Source organism: Papio anubis, chromosome 3 (genome assembly GCF_008728515.1).
Source record: "Papio anubis isolate 15944 chromosome 3, Panubis1.0, whole genome shotgun sequence".
In the NCBI taxonomy this organism is placed as follows: Eukaryota; Metazoa; Chordata; class Mammalia; order Primates; family Cercopithecidae; genus Papio; species Papio anubis.
In genome coordinates, this window is record NC_044978.1 from 54,200,717 (window position 1) to 54,216,559 (window position 15,843).

A 15,843-nucleotide genomic window follows, 5' to 3' on the forward strand; every position below is an offset into this window, starting at 1 on the left:
GGGTAGCCATGACTTAAGCTTCAAAAAAATTTTTCCAGAGTCACAAGAGGATGTGAGAGGAATGATCTGCAAGCAGCAGGAGCAAGATCTTGAGATGTGTCCATCAATGCTACATGAGTAGCTGCACGTGTTTTCTTTCTTTCTTTTTTTTTTTTTTTTTTTTTTTTTGAGATGGAGTTTCACTCTCGTTGCCCAGGCTGGAGTGCACTGGTGTGATCTCGGCTCACTGCAACCTGGGCCTCCCAGGTTCAAGCGATTCTCCTGCCTCAGCCTCTCAAGTAACTGGGATTACAGGCATGTGTCACCATGCCAGCTATTTTTTGTAATTTTAGTAGAGACAGTGTTTCTCCATGTTGGTCAAGCTGGTCTCGAACTCCTGACCTTAGGTGATCCGCCCGCCTCGGCCTCCCAAAGTGCTGGGATTACAGGCATGAGCCACCGTGCCCGGCTTTTGCATGTGTTTTCTTATCACTCTGACTCCAAACCATTTCCATACACATTCAGTCTTGATCAATAATTTTACTTCCTAACATTTTTAACAATTTATCAATTGTTTTAGAATAAAGTGCCACCACTCTATTTTAATTCTGAGGTATTGCTCCTCACAAGAGGGTGTTAGCTGCAGGGGTCTGCCCGCAGACCCTGACCCAAATGATGGATGAATAAAACGTACACTGACACACAGATATTCTACTTTGCCAGTCCTGCTGAGTGTCTGACCACCTGCACACAAAGAGAGGTTTGTCACTGTGCCACCGGCCCTAAGCAGCTTGCACTCCAGGCATTTATTTGGTATACAATTAACAACAGAAGATTTGAGTAAACACACTTGTGAATAATTAACATGGTTAAGAGAGTAGTTCTAGGAATGATTAAAGCTCAGGTACCATAGTCTAAGGTAAATACCATTAGGGGGCAATATTCTTGGTTGACCTCCCCCCGCCCAGAGAGCCATCTGGCTCAAAGGTTAGTTAATGGAGGTAGGGTAAACAGACGTTAACTGGGGAAGTCTATTGTCCCTAGTATTTACCCTATGACCTAATGCTTGAAGGTAAGAACTGGCTGCCTTCAGCCTGTTCAATTATTGCAAGTTATGTAACCTTTTAGCCTTCTGAAAAGTTTGTGACTATACCCTATAACTTTCCCTAATATTTCCCTTTAATATTTCTGCCACCCTCCTGAGTGAATCCCAACATAATTATCTAAATATACTAAACTAACCCTCATTTGAAGGTATTTTCATAGGTCTTGTATACCTATTACATTTTACTACATCTTCTTTCCAACATATCCCTCACATCTCACCCTAAACATTTAAGAGGCAGTATTTGACTTTAACAAGATGAGTTTCACATATTATGTTATGTTTGTACTTCCCTTACTCTACCCCTTATCACACTTTATGAATGTTACTAGCTTAACATTACTTTTTTCTCCAATGAACTCTAAACTCTATAAGAAAAGGGATCATGGAAGTCTTGTTTAATGTGTACAGGAATTGATGCACAGGAACTGATGCAGAGAAGTGGAATAAATATTTGTGAAAGAATAAATGAGGGCTGGGTGTGGTGGCTGATCCCTGTAATCCCAGCACTTTGATAGGACGAGGTGGGTGGGTCACATGAGGTCAGGAGTTCCAGACCAACCTGGCCAAAATGGCGAAACCATGTCTCTATTAAAAATACCAAAAAATTAGCTGGGCATGGTGGTGGGCATGTGTAATCCCAGGTATTTGGGAGGCTGAGGCAATAGAATCACTTGAACCTGGGAGTCGGAGGTTGCAGTGAACTGAGATTGTGCCATTGCACTCCAGCCTGGGTGACAGAATGGGACTCCTTCTCAAAAGAAAAAAAAAAAAAAAATACAAGAATAAATGAGTTTCTGATGCTGACTTAACAGAATGAGATATCAGAATGATTTCTACCGAAGAGAGGAATAATTTAAGCATAAAAATAAGAAAAACAAGGTAAACATTATGAGGTAACCAGAACGAGGAAAATAAAGGATTGAGTGCTGAGACCCAAAATGCTGGTGACTCAAGTTACCAAAATGAAAAGAGAATCAAATGCCTCTACTAACCTGGTTCATAAAATGACCTGGATCTCTTCTTTTTCTTCTTCTGTCTCTCTCTCTTTTCTTTTCTTTTTTTTTTTTTTTAAACGTAGTCTTGCTCTGTCGCTGGGCTGGAATGCAGTGGCACAATCTAGGCTCGCTGCAACCTCCACCTCCCGGGTTCAAGCAATTCTCCTGCCTCAGCTTCCCCTAGTATCTGGAACTATAGGCATGCACCACCACTCCCGACTGATTTTTGTGTTTTTAGAAAAGACAGGGTTTTGCCATGTTGACCAGGCTGGTTTTGAACTCTGACCTCAGGTAATCCACCTGACTCGGCCTCCCAAAATGCTGAGATTACAGGTGTGAGCCACCACGACCAACCGGATCTCTTCTTTAATGGAGAATAAAAGCGGAAAGGATTATAAATCATGCTGCTATAAAGACACATGCACACGTATGTTCATTGCGGCACTATTCACAATAGCAAAGACTTGGAATCAACCCAAATGTCCATCAGTGACAGACTGGATTAAGAAAATGTGGCACATATACACCATGGAATACTATGCAGCCATAAAAAAGGATGAGTTTGTGTCCTTTGTAGAGACATGGATGCAGCTGGAAACCATCTTTCTCAGCAAACTATCACAAGAACAGAAAACCAAACACTGCATGTTCTCACTCATAGGTGGGAATTGAACAATGAGACTACTTGGACACAGGAAGGGGAACATCACACACCGGGGCCTATTGTGGGGAGGGGGGAGGGAGGAGGGATAGCATTAGGAGATATACCTAATTTAATGACGAGTTAATGGGTGCAGTACACCAACATGGCACATGTATACATATGTAACAAACCTGCACGTTGTGCACATGTACCCTAGAACTTAAGTATAATACTAATTAAAAAAAAAAAAATAGAAAGCCTTATCAGTACAGTGGTCCGACATCTATCAGTTTGTAAGCAAGTTTCAGTAGTTTAAAAGACAAAAACTGCATAAATGCATAGTAGAGAGAGAGAAATAAAAGAACAAATACAGAGAGTCCCTGACTTATGATGGCTTGACTTACAGTTTTCTAACATTAGGATGGGAAAGTGAAAGACATTCTACAGAAATTATACTTTGAATTTGGATCTTTTCCCAGGCTAGCAATATGCAATGCAATTATTTCTAGTGATGTTGAGCAGTGGTAGTGAGCTTCAGTTCATGAGGGTAAATAACTGACACTGTTCTGTACAGTGCAGTGTGTCAATGAAGTCTATCAGATAATCAATTCTTTATTATGAAACCGGCTTTCTATTAGATTATTTTTCCCAAATATGGGTTAATGTAAGTGTTCTAAGCACATTTAAGGTAGGTTAGGCTAAGCTGTGACATTCAGTAGGTTAGATGTGTTAAATGAATTTTCAACTTAATGATATTTTCAGTTTACGACGGGTTTATCCATTTATAACTTCATGGGAAGTTGAAGAGCATCTGTAGATCAAAAATAAATAAATAACCGAGCAGACAGTTAATTAACCTTAGGGTCATTTATTGATCATATGATGATTAAAACAGAAAAACGGACTAGGTTTCTTCAAGCCTACCAATGTAACAGTTATACATTAAAGTAAGTACAGAAGTTAAAAACAAAAACTTGGGTGATTCTTGACTTTCCTAAATGTTTGATTCTGTATTTCTGATGTGTGAGAATCATAATGGATATCTTATGGGAAAACTGAAGGGTGGAAGGTGCTACTAGATTTTAAAATTTGGGGCTCTGATTCCTAGAGACTGACTTTTGAAACCAGGTCCTGAAACATTACCATCCCACCACATCGATAGAATCATTTCAAATTACTACTGTGTAGGCATAGTTGGGCAGAATCAAATTCAGAATATACACAATATAACATTTCTGTGTGAAAGTACTAAACAATATTAGGACTTACACTGCCTTAAGCAAATAAGTCAAATAAATATAAAGCCCTTAAATAATTTTTGCTTTTAAAAACTATAGATTCATAGCATTTGTAAGCTATACACAATCTTGTAAAAGTTGGGTTTAACTCTTAATAGATGGAACATTACAGATTATGTCTTTGGCAGTTTGAGACGTGAAAGGCTCTGATACTCGACCATCTAATTCTTGCTTTTAAAAATAATTATTCACAAAGCATTTGACAACAAATAAAAAAAGAGAGAGAGAGAGAGAGCACCTAGCAAAGTATTCTTACAGGGGCTGGGACTGTCCCTCCAACCACAGTTTTTTCATGTGTAAAGTGGAAATAGTATTGGTTCTTCTACAAAGGTGAGATTTAAATGAAATTATGAACTCAAAAGAAATTTACACAATACCAGAACATAATAATTGTTCCTAAAATAATAACTTTAAAAATAATAAAAAATAGTTGTTAATGGTAATAATTTAGCAATTAATATAAAAAATATTCACATTCCTTTCATTATAGATGCCTCTCCCAACCTCCAAGCAATATTCTCAACTCTTTTATACAAACTCGTCATTTAACACTTTTATCTTGGATTCCTAGTCTTTGTACTTTTATGTCTTCTTCATGAAGCATGAAAACTTTTCGCAGAATCTACTACCCACATTCATTTTAGCAAATAATGTTCCTTCGCGCTTGCAAGATCAGAGTACATAACTTACATATTAATCACATATTTGACTCCCTGGACATTTTTTTTTTTTTGAACCATTTGTATTATTTATCCATCAAGAGTCAAAAACAGGCTGATTGGCCATGGCTAATGGCAATACCATGGATGAAAATCACCATGAAACTTATTAACAGAAATTAATTTATTATTGGATATCATTATTTTGAGGAAGAAATTTAAGATATCTAGAAAGTTAGCCTTGGATGATAACTATGTTTAGGGGCAAGGGATATTTAGAAAATAATAGGAAAAAGGAGCAAAAATATCAAAAAGAAATGATAAAAAGCATGTAAATTGTTAAAGGGTTCAAAGTGGAGTGGTAATGTTTGAAAAGATAATGATATTAAGCACTATTAAATGCTATGGAGATAAAGAAAAGAACTAAAATTTCTATGGATCATTTTTGTACATTTTTGAATCTATTATCACATGGACGTGTTCATATTTTGTCAGCTTCTAAGTCCAGATTTTCTTTACTTGAGTTTCATGTTTACCTTCTCATTTCTGTCCTCCCTTGTATGTTTGGCCAATAGATGGTTGTTTCTGAGATAAAATTTCACGCATTTTATCTTCCTGAAGTTCTAAATGCTTTAGTGGAGTGTTTCTCAAAATGCACCTCCGAGCACACTTGGGTCAGAATCCCCCAAGCTGTAGTGCTTGCTTTAAAAAAATAAATAAATAAATAAATAAATAAAATAAAAAAATAAAAAAAAATAAAAATCAGGTATCAGGCTCTGTCCTTTATCTAATCTATTAGACTAAGGGACATATCCTCCTGCCTCCTTTTCGTGATAACTTTTTACATACTTTTCTCCTGGGTTTCACCACCGCAATATGTGTAACCCATTTCATCTTTTCCTGGGGTCAGTTTCAATAATGCTGGAAAGACGGAAGCTCCAGTGAATCCATGCTTCTTTGCTCCTTAGATCCAATTCAATTAATGTCTCACCCGAGGCTTTAAATGCTTGGAGTTTGGAGGCAGATAGCAAGCCTCCTGGCAAAGCTGTGTCCCAGAGGAAGCTTTTCACCTAGAAACTCTTTCTTTCATAATTGCAAATACAAATTTTAAAAAAAGAGGCTTAATTCTCTTGACTGAAAGTAGCAGAGGACACTCCATCCTACTTAATTTTCTTACAGCATTTATTTTAGAAAACTTTTGTAGCTGCAATTCCTTTACGTTTTCTCTTTGAAATGTATGGAAATTTTCATGAAAGCTAAATAATCCTCTTGCCAAATTTACGCATGGGAATTTCTTTCTCAAGGAATTTTGTTCTATTTAATGTAATGAAGGAAGGAAGATGAAGCCTCTATCTCCTAGTTTCTACAGAAGGGTAGGAGACTAAATTCCATTGGCACCTTCCTCCAAGTTGCAAAACTACCTTTTGTCAAAATATATAAAATATAAGTTATATAAGAAATTTATTTTTCTTTTGGATAAAGCTAATTAGGCAATCAGCTAATACAGATCATCATTATGAAAGAAGAAATACCTGAGTATTTATCTTAATAAACTTGACCAAAAAGAAAAATATAACAACAAAGAAAACCAAAAAGTAAGAAAAGGGAAAAATACAAATAAAATTTGAAATTAATAAAATAGAAAATCAGTAAATTCATTTGAAAGGCAAATACAATTTGAAAGCTTATTTTATTTGATGTGAAGAATATTATAGATAAATGTCTTTTGAGGTTGACTAAGAAAAACAAACAAACATTAGTTTCAATTAAGAAAGATAACATTCAAATATATGGAAGACTATAAAATAATTAAAAGAAAATGTAGCTTTTTACTGTGGAAAAATACACTTGGAAATTTCAAGGATGTTGATGATTTCCCTAAATATTTTTACACTTGCATTGTATCTTCCAAAACCAAAGATATTTAAGCAGTAGCTTTTTTCTTCACAATTCAATTAGCTTTCTTAAATTAAGATTTAGGCATTAATTTAATAGAACATTCCACCTCGTAGATGCATTTATAACTCTAACATTTCTGAGACAGTCATCTAAAATGATACTTGCCTGGGAGACCCAAGGCAAAATAGTTTACCTTCAGGCCTCTTAGGCTTCACTCTGTAGGCCTAATGCAAATTAGAATTATGACTCTAGTTTAGATTGGAATTTTGATTAGCCTGAGGGAATAAGGCAAAACGGGAAAGATGGAAGTATTTATTGAATATCAACTATATATCAGAAAGTTTTTTATGTATGCTTTCATGTAAATGAATTAATTTGAATTTCACTGCTGAAAAAGATATTGTTGTATAATTTTCCTTTTTCTGATGAAAGACAGAGTTTCAAAAAGCATAACTTTTTCAAATCACCCAGCAGGCAGAGGTGAAGTTCAAACATAGTATGATTAATGTCAAAGGCCATCCCCTTTTCTGCTGTGTAATACCTCACATTGTTCAGGAAAAGGTACAGAATGAGTTCATCAGTTTCATATTTGGTTTATTTGTCTTCTTAGATTTGTTTCCTACAAAACTGTATTCAAGCTGATAGTCTTACCAAACATGTATTTTGGAAAGTAGGAAATTTTTAATGTTATGCACAGGGCTGGGAAGTGGAGAATTCATGGAAAAAAAAAAAATGGTGGAGTGAATGTGCAGATATATAGACATTAAACACTTTTTATTGAGTAACTATGTATTATATGCTGTTAACATTATTAGTAACAAACACGAAATGAAACTTTAATTCTTTGGTGATAGATATAATAAACTAGTAACAACTGAATAAGAAAAATAATTTCTAATGTTCTGATGTTTTGTTTTTTTAAAAAAAATAATAGTATAGAGTGCAACTGGGGTAGAAGGAGTAGGTGATTATTTGTGGTGGTTTGTTAAGGAAGATCTCTAAGATGAGGTGACTTGAATTGAGAGTTGAGTGAAGAGAAAAAGCTTGTTTTGCAAATAAATGTGAAGCCCAGAATTCAAAGATAAATCAGAAAGCAAATATAAAATCCTGAAGCATGATCCAACAAATAAAAAAGCCTGTGCATGGATTTTATTCTATCTTGTGAAGGTGATTAATTGATGCAGATGTGAAATTCTGGAGAGAAAGAGAAAGGGACTGCAGAAGTAACAGTAACTCTTGTTACAATGCAAGTTTCAGTAGAGATGGGGAAAGATGTACTCAGTGTGAATTATACCAGCTTTATATGAGCTTCATAGGCATATTTGCTAAATGTGCTGATCTTCAAGCATTATGTATGATTAGGCATTTGCCTAAATAATTAATTCAGTGACTACATCTTTCAGAAGTTGTCACAGCTTCTTCAGCCAAAAAGAAAATTAAAAAAGTACACATATACTGGAATGCCATAGATTTGCATTTGTATATATCTTACTGTTGTCTTTTTCCATTGTGTTTTAAAATTATTCAAATAAATCTTAAGTCACTTTTATTCTACTGCTTTTAGGTTTTCAAGAGTTTACAACTTACTCATTTTATGAGTTTAATGTTCATTAAATGAATAAATGAATGTTATGGTGTCATAAAATACTTGTTATTTTTCACTGATTGAAATTTTACTCTTCAATATGAAAACTTCTACTTTGCCTCCCTAGTATTATACTATTGAAAGACTCCATTCAAGGTAAGAATACTGAAAACTGTAAAGTCTAAAATGGACAGAAAAAACTAAGAATTTTATCATTGGAACTGGATAGCTCAGCCTGTAGGGCAATTTTTTTTCTTTTGATTGAGATTTTAGAATTGCACTTTGCATAACAGAATCTACCTTCATAAGTCAAACTCCCAGAGTTACAAATTTTCATCTAGTACAAATATTTGCATGGAACCAAGTGCACTCAGGACAATTCTTTATTAGTATGGTCTGTTATGAAAAGGATGCACAAAGTAGAAAGTCTCAGCATTACATTGATGTAGATGAGTCTCTTATTTTCATGATAGTATACCAAATCTCAAAAATCTTCCAATTGCTCTGATGTTATCCCTTGAAGGCAAGCAAGTCCTCAGGGCAAAGCTTATATCATTAGATATGGACTTTGATGTGAACTCTTTTATTTCTGTTCACTTTGTCAACCTTTTCAGTACCTGAGTCTGTAAAATTGCACATTGGGAATGGCTAAAATTAGGCTCCAGAGAGATGCAGCAAAATTAAAGTATCATGCTTATTGCCTCCAGGATAGATTCTGCTTTGCAGATCAACATGCTGTATATCACAATAATAATGGGACTCACGGCGTGGGGGATGGACAGAGGAGCTTTCTCCTGGAGTGGTATTTCTGCAATTTCTAGTGTCAGGTAAAGTTCACAGCATGCTCTGTAGATTCACTGTTATCACAAGCTGTGGTTCAATACAGAATAAGGAGTGTTATTTATTATGAAGACCACCACAAGTCATCTTGCAGCAGACCATTCCAAAGTACTGGTCAAGATAGTCATTGGCTTATTCCCCTTTATAGCCTTGAAGACTCCTGAACAGCCAGAATACATTTAATTTATATTATCTCTCTTAAAAAATCCAAATAAAAATTTTCCCGTTCTTAAATTAATCCCAACTGGATACCTCCGTGTGCATCTTCCTTAGAACATAAATTTCACATTGCTGCAACACATGAAACATGTATCTCTTGGCAAGTCATAGTGTTACTTTTTTTGACAGTCTGTGCCAGCTTGCAATTTGATGTTGCTACTAAAAATTAGAGATGGGCATGTCTGTTATTAACACTGCCTCAAATGTGAAAGTGAAATTATGACTGTATGTTGTCACTGCCAAATTATCTTATGCCAAGAGGTATTATAAAAGGGGATAGAATACACTATAATAATACATTGGTGAAAAAGGCGAAGATTATGGTGAAATATTTGTGTTTACCTTCTTAAAATGGAAGGAACACAATTGTCTGGATTGTCTAGATCTTTGATAAAGAAAACATTCTAGTGCAGTGTACCAAAACAAATGCAATAATGTCATACATGTAATAATGTGATATAACAATATTTTAAAGAAAAGGCAATAAACTCAGGCCAAACTTGAAGACTTTTGTTATTGTGAAATTTCTGCCCAGATGAGCTGTTTCACTATTTTCCTACATGTTTTAAGCCCTTTGCCAGTTTGTTCACTCTACTATAGACTCACAAGCCTTTTATCTGTTGGATCATGTCCCAAGACTTTTTTAGTTTCTTCATTATTTATTTTTAAACTCTCTACTACCCATATATTTACAAGACCAGCCTCTTCTTTTTATTCAAGTCTCATCCAGAAATCTTTAGTTCATCTAGGAAATCCACAAAAATCTGTCATCCCTCTTCTCACCCTAGATGCACTCTATTTATATTTATGGCAATGAACAAGGCAGGCAGAACTCCACAACCCATGGAGTTTTTGTTACATTGGGTAGAGACAATACACTAGTAAGCAAATGCATGAAGAGAATAATTTCAGATTTCTGTGTGAACTTTAAAAAGCATAAAACAGACCGGGCGCGGTGGCTCAAGCCTGTAATCCCAGCACTTTGGGAGGCCGAGGCGGGTGGATCACGAGGTCAGGCGATCGAGACTATCCTGGCTAACATGGTGAAACCCCGTCTCTACTAAAAATACAAAAAACTAGCCGGGCCTGGTGGCAGGCTCCTGTAGTCCCAGCTACTTGGGAGGCTGAGGCGGGAGAATGGCGTGAACCCGGGAGGCGGAGCTTGCAGTGAGCCGAGATCAGGCCACTGCACTTCAGCCTGGGAGACACAGCGAGACTCCGTCTCAAAAAAAAAAAAAAAAAAAAAAAAAAAAAAAAAAAAAAAAGCATAAAACAAGATATTGTGGGTCAACAGAGGTGGGAGAAGAGGATGGTTATTTAATATGTATTATAACTTATAGATGAAAACTTTAAATATGAATATGCAAGTAGAATAATCTCTACATAATCACAAAGTTATATTTACAACTCCTGAATGGAAGAATGATCAGATAGCAATCGGGTAATTTTGTTGTATGTGTCCCATTCTCCTCAAATGTAAATATTTGAATATCTTTTTACCGGTTCTACTTAATATCTCTCACAAGAAAAGAAGAAATGCCTCTGCCTTTTAATGTTCTGGGAATAGAATAAAGAAGACAGAGGTGGACCCAGCAAGGAGTATAGCAATTTCTAAGTGTCTCCTTAATAGTCCAACACTTCACTCACACAACAATGTTATGTAGTTTCATTAAATGATGAGTCCAGCCCCTTTCTTCTGCAGAAAATGTCAGTTCACTGTTCCTTGCCTATAAAACAGAAATTAGAGAGATACCAGCTTTTCTAGCCAGACTACAAAATTACTTTAACTAAATCCCTAAAAAATCAGCCTCACTACCAGTTTCCACAATACCTCTGGACTGGTAACTTTAAGCTCTGTTTGTACTTTTCAGGAATCCAATGAGCAAACAACTATTTCTCTAAGGCAACTCTCCCTTCAGCCCATGGTGTTGTAGGTCCTTTCAGTCTGCTAAGAAAGTCATCATTCCTCTAGCTGACGTCCATCTTCCCCAACATGGATTAACATTTATTATTTACACGTGTTTCCTTTCTCATTCACTTTATTCCTATGGGATTATGCCCTCCTTCCTTTGTTTTCTTACAGATAAAAATCCCCTTACTTTTATTTCAGTGATGTTGGGAAAGTGTCATAAATACAGGTAGTCAATGTGCTCTGCTCCTTGAACTTTTAAATCAATGATTAAAAACAGCATCATGATAAATTATAAGAAAATAATATATTCAGATGATATTATTTCCTTTGGCATAATGATTGTGATTTGCACTTAAAAATGATTACTTGTGGAAAGATTTTCATATGCCTTACAAATGATCTAGAGCTTATGTGAAAAATTTTATGTGTACAGTTAAAAATAATTTTGTGTATATCGACTTAAGGACATGTATTAATTTAGATACCTGAGTGTCTATTTGCATATAACAATTCAATTTATTTGCAGAAATAAAACATTTAAGGAATGAAGCTCAATAGCTTTCCTTTATAAAAATGAACTATATTTCAAACTCTGAATGAATATTAACTTTTAAAATTTCAACATAATCATCATGCTTTGTTTTTAATATTGCTCTCTAATTTACAGTTATCTCCTTTCAGTGAAGTGACACAAATTCAATTAAGGAATTGAGTACTTTTATCAAATGACAAGATTTTTAGATTTGAAAAACAGGACTGCCAGTGTGTTATTCGGGGAAATAAAAAATAGGTGTCATTTTATCATCATTCATTATTAAACTGTTAATTAAAAATGTTTTTTTTTTTCCTAAAGCATATTTGCATTTAACCCTGTTACATTAATTTTGAATTTGAGAAATAGCTGAACATTGTTATGCATGGTGGTAACTCTCAAAAGTTTTGTGACCTAGTTTGCCTAAAAGTCACATATTCAGGATTGAGTAGAAGTCTTAGAATCTATGGACAGAAATTCAAGAAAGAAACAAACTTAGAAATGTCATTTCTCAGCACAGAAAGAACTAATTTTATGGAAGTCAATAATACTAAGATTTCTAAAATCAGTATTTTTAGGAATGTGATAAGAAGGTAGTAATTACTCTCCGTAATACTGTTCACATTTATATTAACCTCAATGTGAATCAATCAAACACCCAAATAACCAAAATAGAATTACTGATAGATCATTTGTTTTGACTTTTCAAAACAAAGCTTGATTAATGGAAACAATCAGTGAATAAGAATTGAAGTCATTGATATGACATCACATCTTTAAACTGCTTTATTTATTGATTTAATGTATTGTCTCTACTATGTGCCAGACACATTTTTAGGCACAAAAAAAACAGTTATTAAGGTTAGCAGCTTCCCTGATCTCACATAGGTTACAAGTTTATACAAGTAGGTTATGATCATAAAAGAAACATCCATATTACTCATTTGAATATTTAAAGATTCTTGTCTACAGTGAATATAATTTCTTTTACTACTTCACACAAGAATTATAATAAAATGATTATTGATGTTTTTTGAAAGCTAGAAAGGCTGCTTGAAATACGCAATTGTAGTTTGATACAATTATATAGGTGTGTGTGTGTGGCTACAAAGCAGGGGTGCTTTTTTAAAATAAAAGAATCAAGAATTTTAAATTGTAAGGCAGTATTTTACTTCAAAGCAGTCATTTTTAAGAAATGTAGAAATATTCTGATTATCTGCCTTTGTTAGTCTGAATTCCTAAGAAAACAGGTAAGAGTGAGAAGAAAGTGAACTAGGAAAAGAAAAAAAAAAATATATATATATATATATATATGTATAATGACACACTAATGAGCTGGTCATAGCTTCACAAAACCCTGCTAATGATAGATCATGTGGGACATCTCCAGTGAGACCACATGGAATCCCTGCATCTCCAAACACGAGAGAGGAGGGGCAATCAGTTTAACTTTCATATCTTTCTGGAATGCAGCCTCTCACTAGTCAGTGTCTCCTAGGGGATCTTAACTTCCCTAAATTTCTAGGTTCTTGAACTGACCTTTCCTGGCAGCCATTAGGGAAGCCAATGTATCATCCTCAATGCACCCCTCCCGCAGTAGAGTACACGCTGAGTTTGCTTGTTATTGAACATAACTAAGAATCCTAGGTCTGCAGAACCACTGTGGCATCGGTGGCCGGGTCTTCACAGCTCTGGAAATGAGCCATTCTGCCAGGAAACAGAACAAGTTGCCTAGAGAAGGAAAGGTGGAGGGGTGTGCAGGGCCCTAGTAGTATACATAAACAAAGTCCACTACTGCTTCTGTATTTCTCTCTCACTAGACTGTGAGAGAGATATAGTTGGATTCTTGATATATTATTCTCTGCATTTAACTGCAAAGTATTTTGTGTATTTTCAAAATTAAACCACTTATCATACTGAAAAATTAACATTTATAATGACATTAAAAACATTAATTAAAGCTGAAGATGGAAAATACAAAAAATTACACTGTAAAGAGCAATCAGTTAATTGGTTATATCACTATCAGTATTTTAAAATAACCTCACTTTCTAATTTTAAAACACACACATGTGTATTTATAAACAAAGGAAAGTTATAATTTGATAGTATATACCAAGTTAGCTTTTATTCCTTAGCTTGTTATTTTTGTTTTTACCTCTAACAAGCTAAAGTATCACATTGATTTTTTTTCAACAGTCTTCTTGCCCAAAAGATATTTCAGTCCCTTACACAAATTTGTAATAAGACTCTTTGGCTACTGTAGAGTCACATGTGAAATTATGCTAGTGCTTTCTTAAAAAAATATTTGTCCACTTCTCTGAACAAAAAGTAATAATACCATTCCCAGATTGTAACTTTTAATTTTTTCCTTCATATACTATGTAAATTGACTAATATCACAGTTCATCTAGTCAATGTACAATCTACATCAGTTGTTTATTGTTCAGAAACTCTCTACTTAGACACCTGAGACTTGATAAATAGAAAACAGATGGAAACAAAATAACATTTTAAGAATGCTTTTTATATTTGTGTACTGATCACTATCTTTATACTTTTTAAAAAGATAAATCAGCAAAAGTAATATACACCAATACTTAATGCAGTTTTTTAATACCAATAAGGAAAAAAATCCAATATTCCTCACCACCTCACTTAACTGGAGTTCATGAATAAAGGATTTTTAAATAGATTAGGTAGGTACATTATAGTAATTGATACCACAATTAGTATGATAGACTGAGAAATACTAATTTTTGAACCTATAAATCTTACTTTATGTTTTGAATTATATGTATTCTGAAAAAAGATGTTGCACTTTTAATACCTGCTGCCTTAGTTTATTATTACCTTTTCAATCATAATTGCTGAGTATTTGATAGAGTAGCACTTCTGTCTCTTTAGAAAAATTATGTAGTAGATATGTTCTGAATGGTGTACATGTGGTGGGCTGCAAGTACTTATTTCAGGAGTCAATAACTTATTACCACAGTTGACGGTAGTGTTTCTGGCAGATAACCCTTGGCTTCATTCTTCAACTAGCAGTAGCAAAAAATATTTGAATTAATCCATTTTCACACTGCTATAAAGGACTACCTGAGACTAGGTAATTTATAAACAAAGGGGGTTTAATCGACTCACAGTTCTGCATGGCTGGTGAGGCCTCAGGAAACTTACAGTCATGGCGGAAGGTAAAGGAAAAGCAAGCACCTTCTTCACAAGATGACAGGAGAGGGGTGCGGGGTAACTGCCACACTCTTTTAAACCATCAGTTCTTGTGAGAATTCACTCACTCACTCATCAGTTCTTGTGAGAATTCATGAGAACAGCATGGGGAGAACCATCCCCATGATCCACTCACCTCCCACTAGGTCCCTTCCTTGACACATGGAGATTACAATTTGAGATGAGATTTGGGTAGGGACACAGAACCAAACCATATCAAGATTCAAACCATTTTCTGAACTCTGAAGGGTTATCTGAAGCATTGGTTGATATTGTATCACAGTTCAACTTCTCCCTCCACTACTTTTTGCTTCCTTCTTTTCCTTTCCACAGATGTTTATTTCAAAAACACTTCTTAATAATCCTTCTGCCTTCACCTCAGAGTCTGATTCCTGGGGGTCCTATCCAGTGACAGAATATTTGAAGAACAATTAAGGAGTCTGATTTTTTTTGAATTCATACTTTACATTGTAAAGTAAATATGGTAGTAAATTTGTATGATTTGTTGTGTTGAGATATGGATTCTGTAAAGTCTTAAGTGAACTGTAAGTAAAAATGGATATCTTAAGGAGACTGTTAGTGGAAGAAGAAAAGTTATGAGACTACTGGAAATGTTGACAAGGAAAGAAGACAACTGTTGCTGGTAGAAAAAAACAAAATAAAGTTGAACCTTGTTAGGTAGTGGGACCATTTATAGCAATTCTGTCACTTGCAGTAATGTGGTAAATAGAAAATGTAAATAATGAATAATTAGATTTGGCTATGGAGATATCCAAGCAGTTGGTTTAAAATACCAACTGGTTTGTTTTAGCTGTGTAAAATATGTGAAGAAAGAGAGAAGAGATAGAAAATTAAACAGTTCAGCTTTCAAGACAAATTTAGAAGAAAGATAAATAAAAAGACCTTGACTGATTTTATAAGAAAAAATATTTCCAAATTTTTTAGA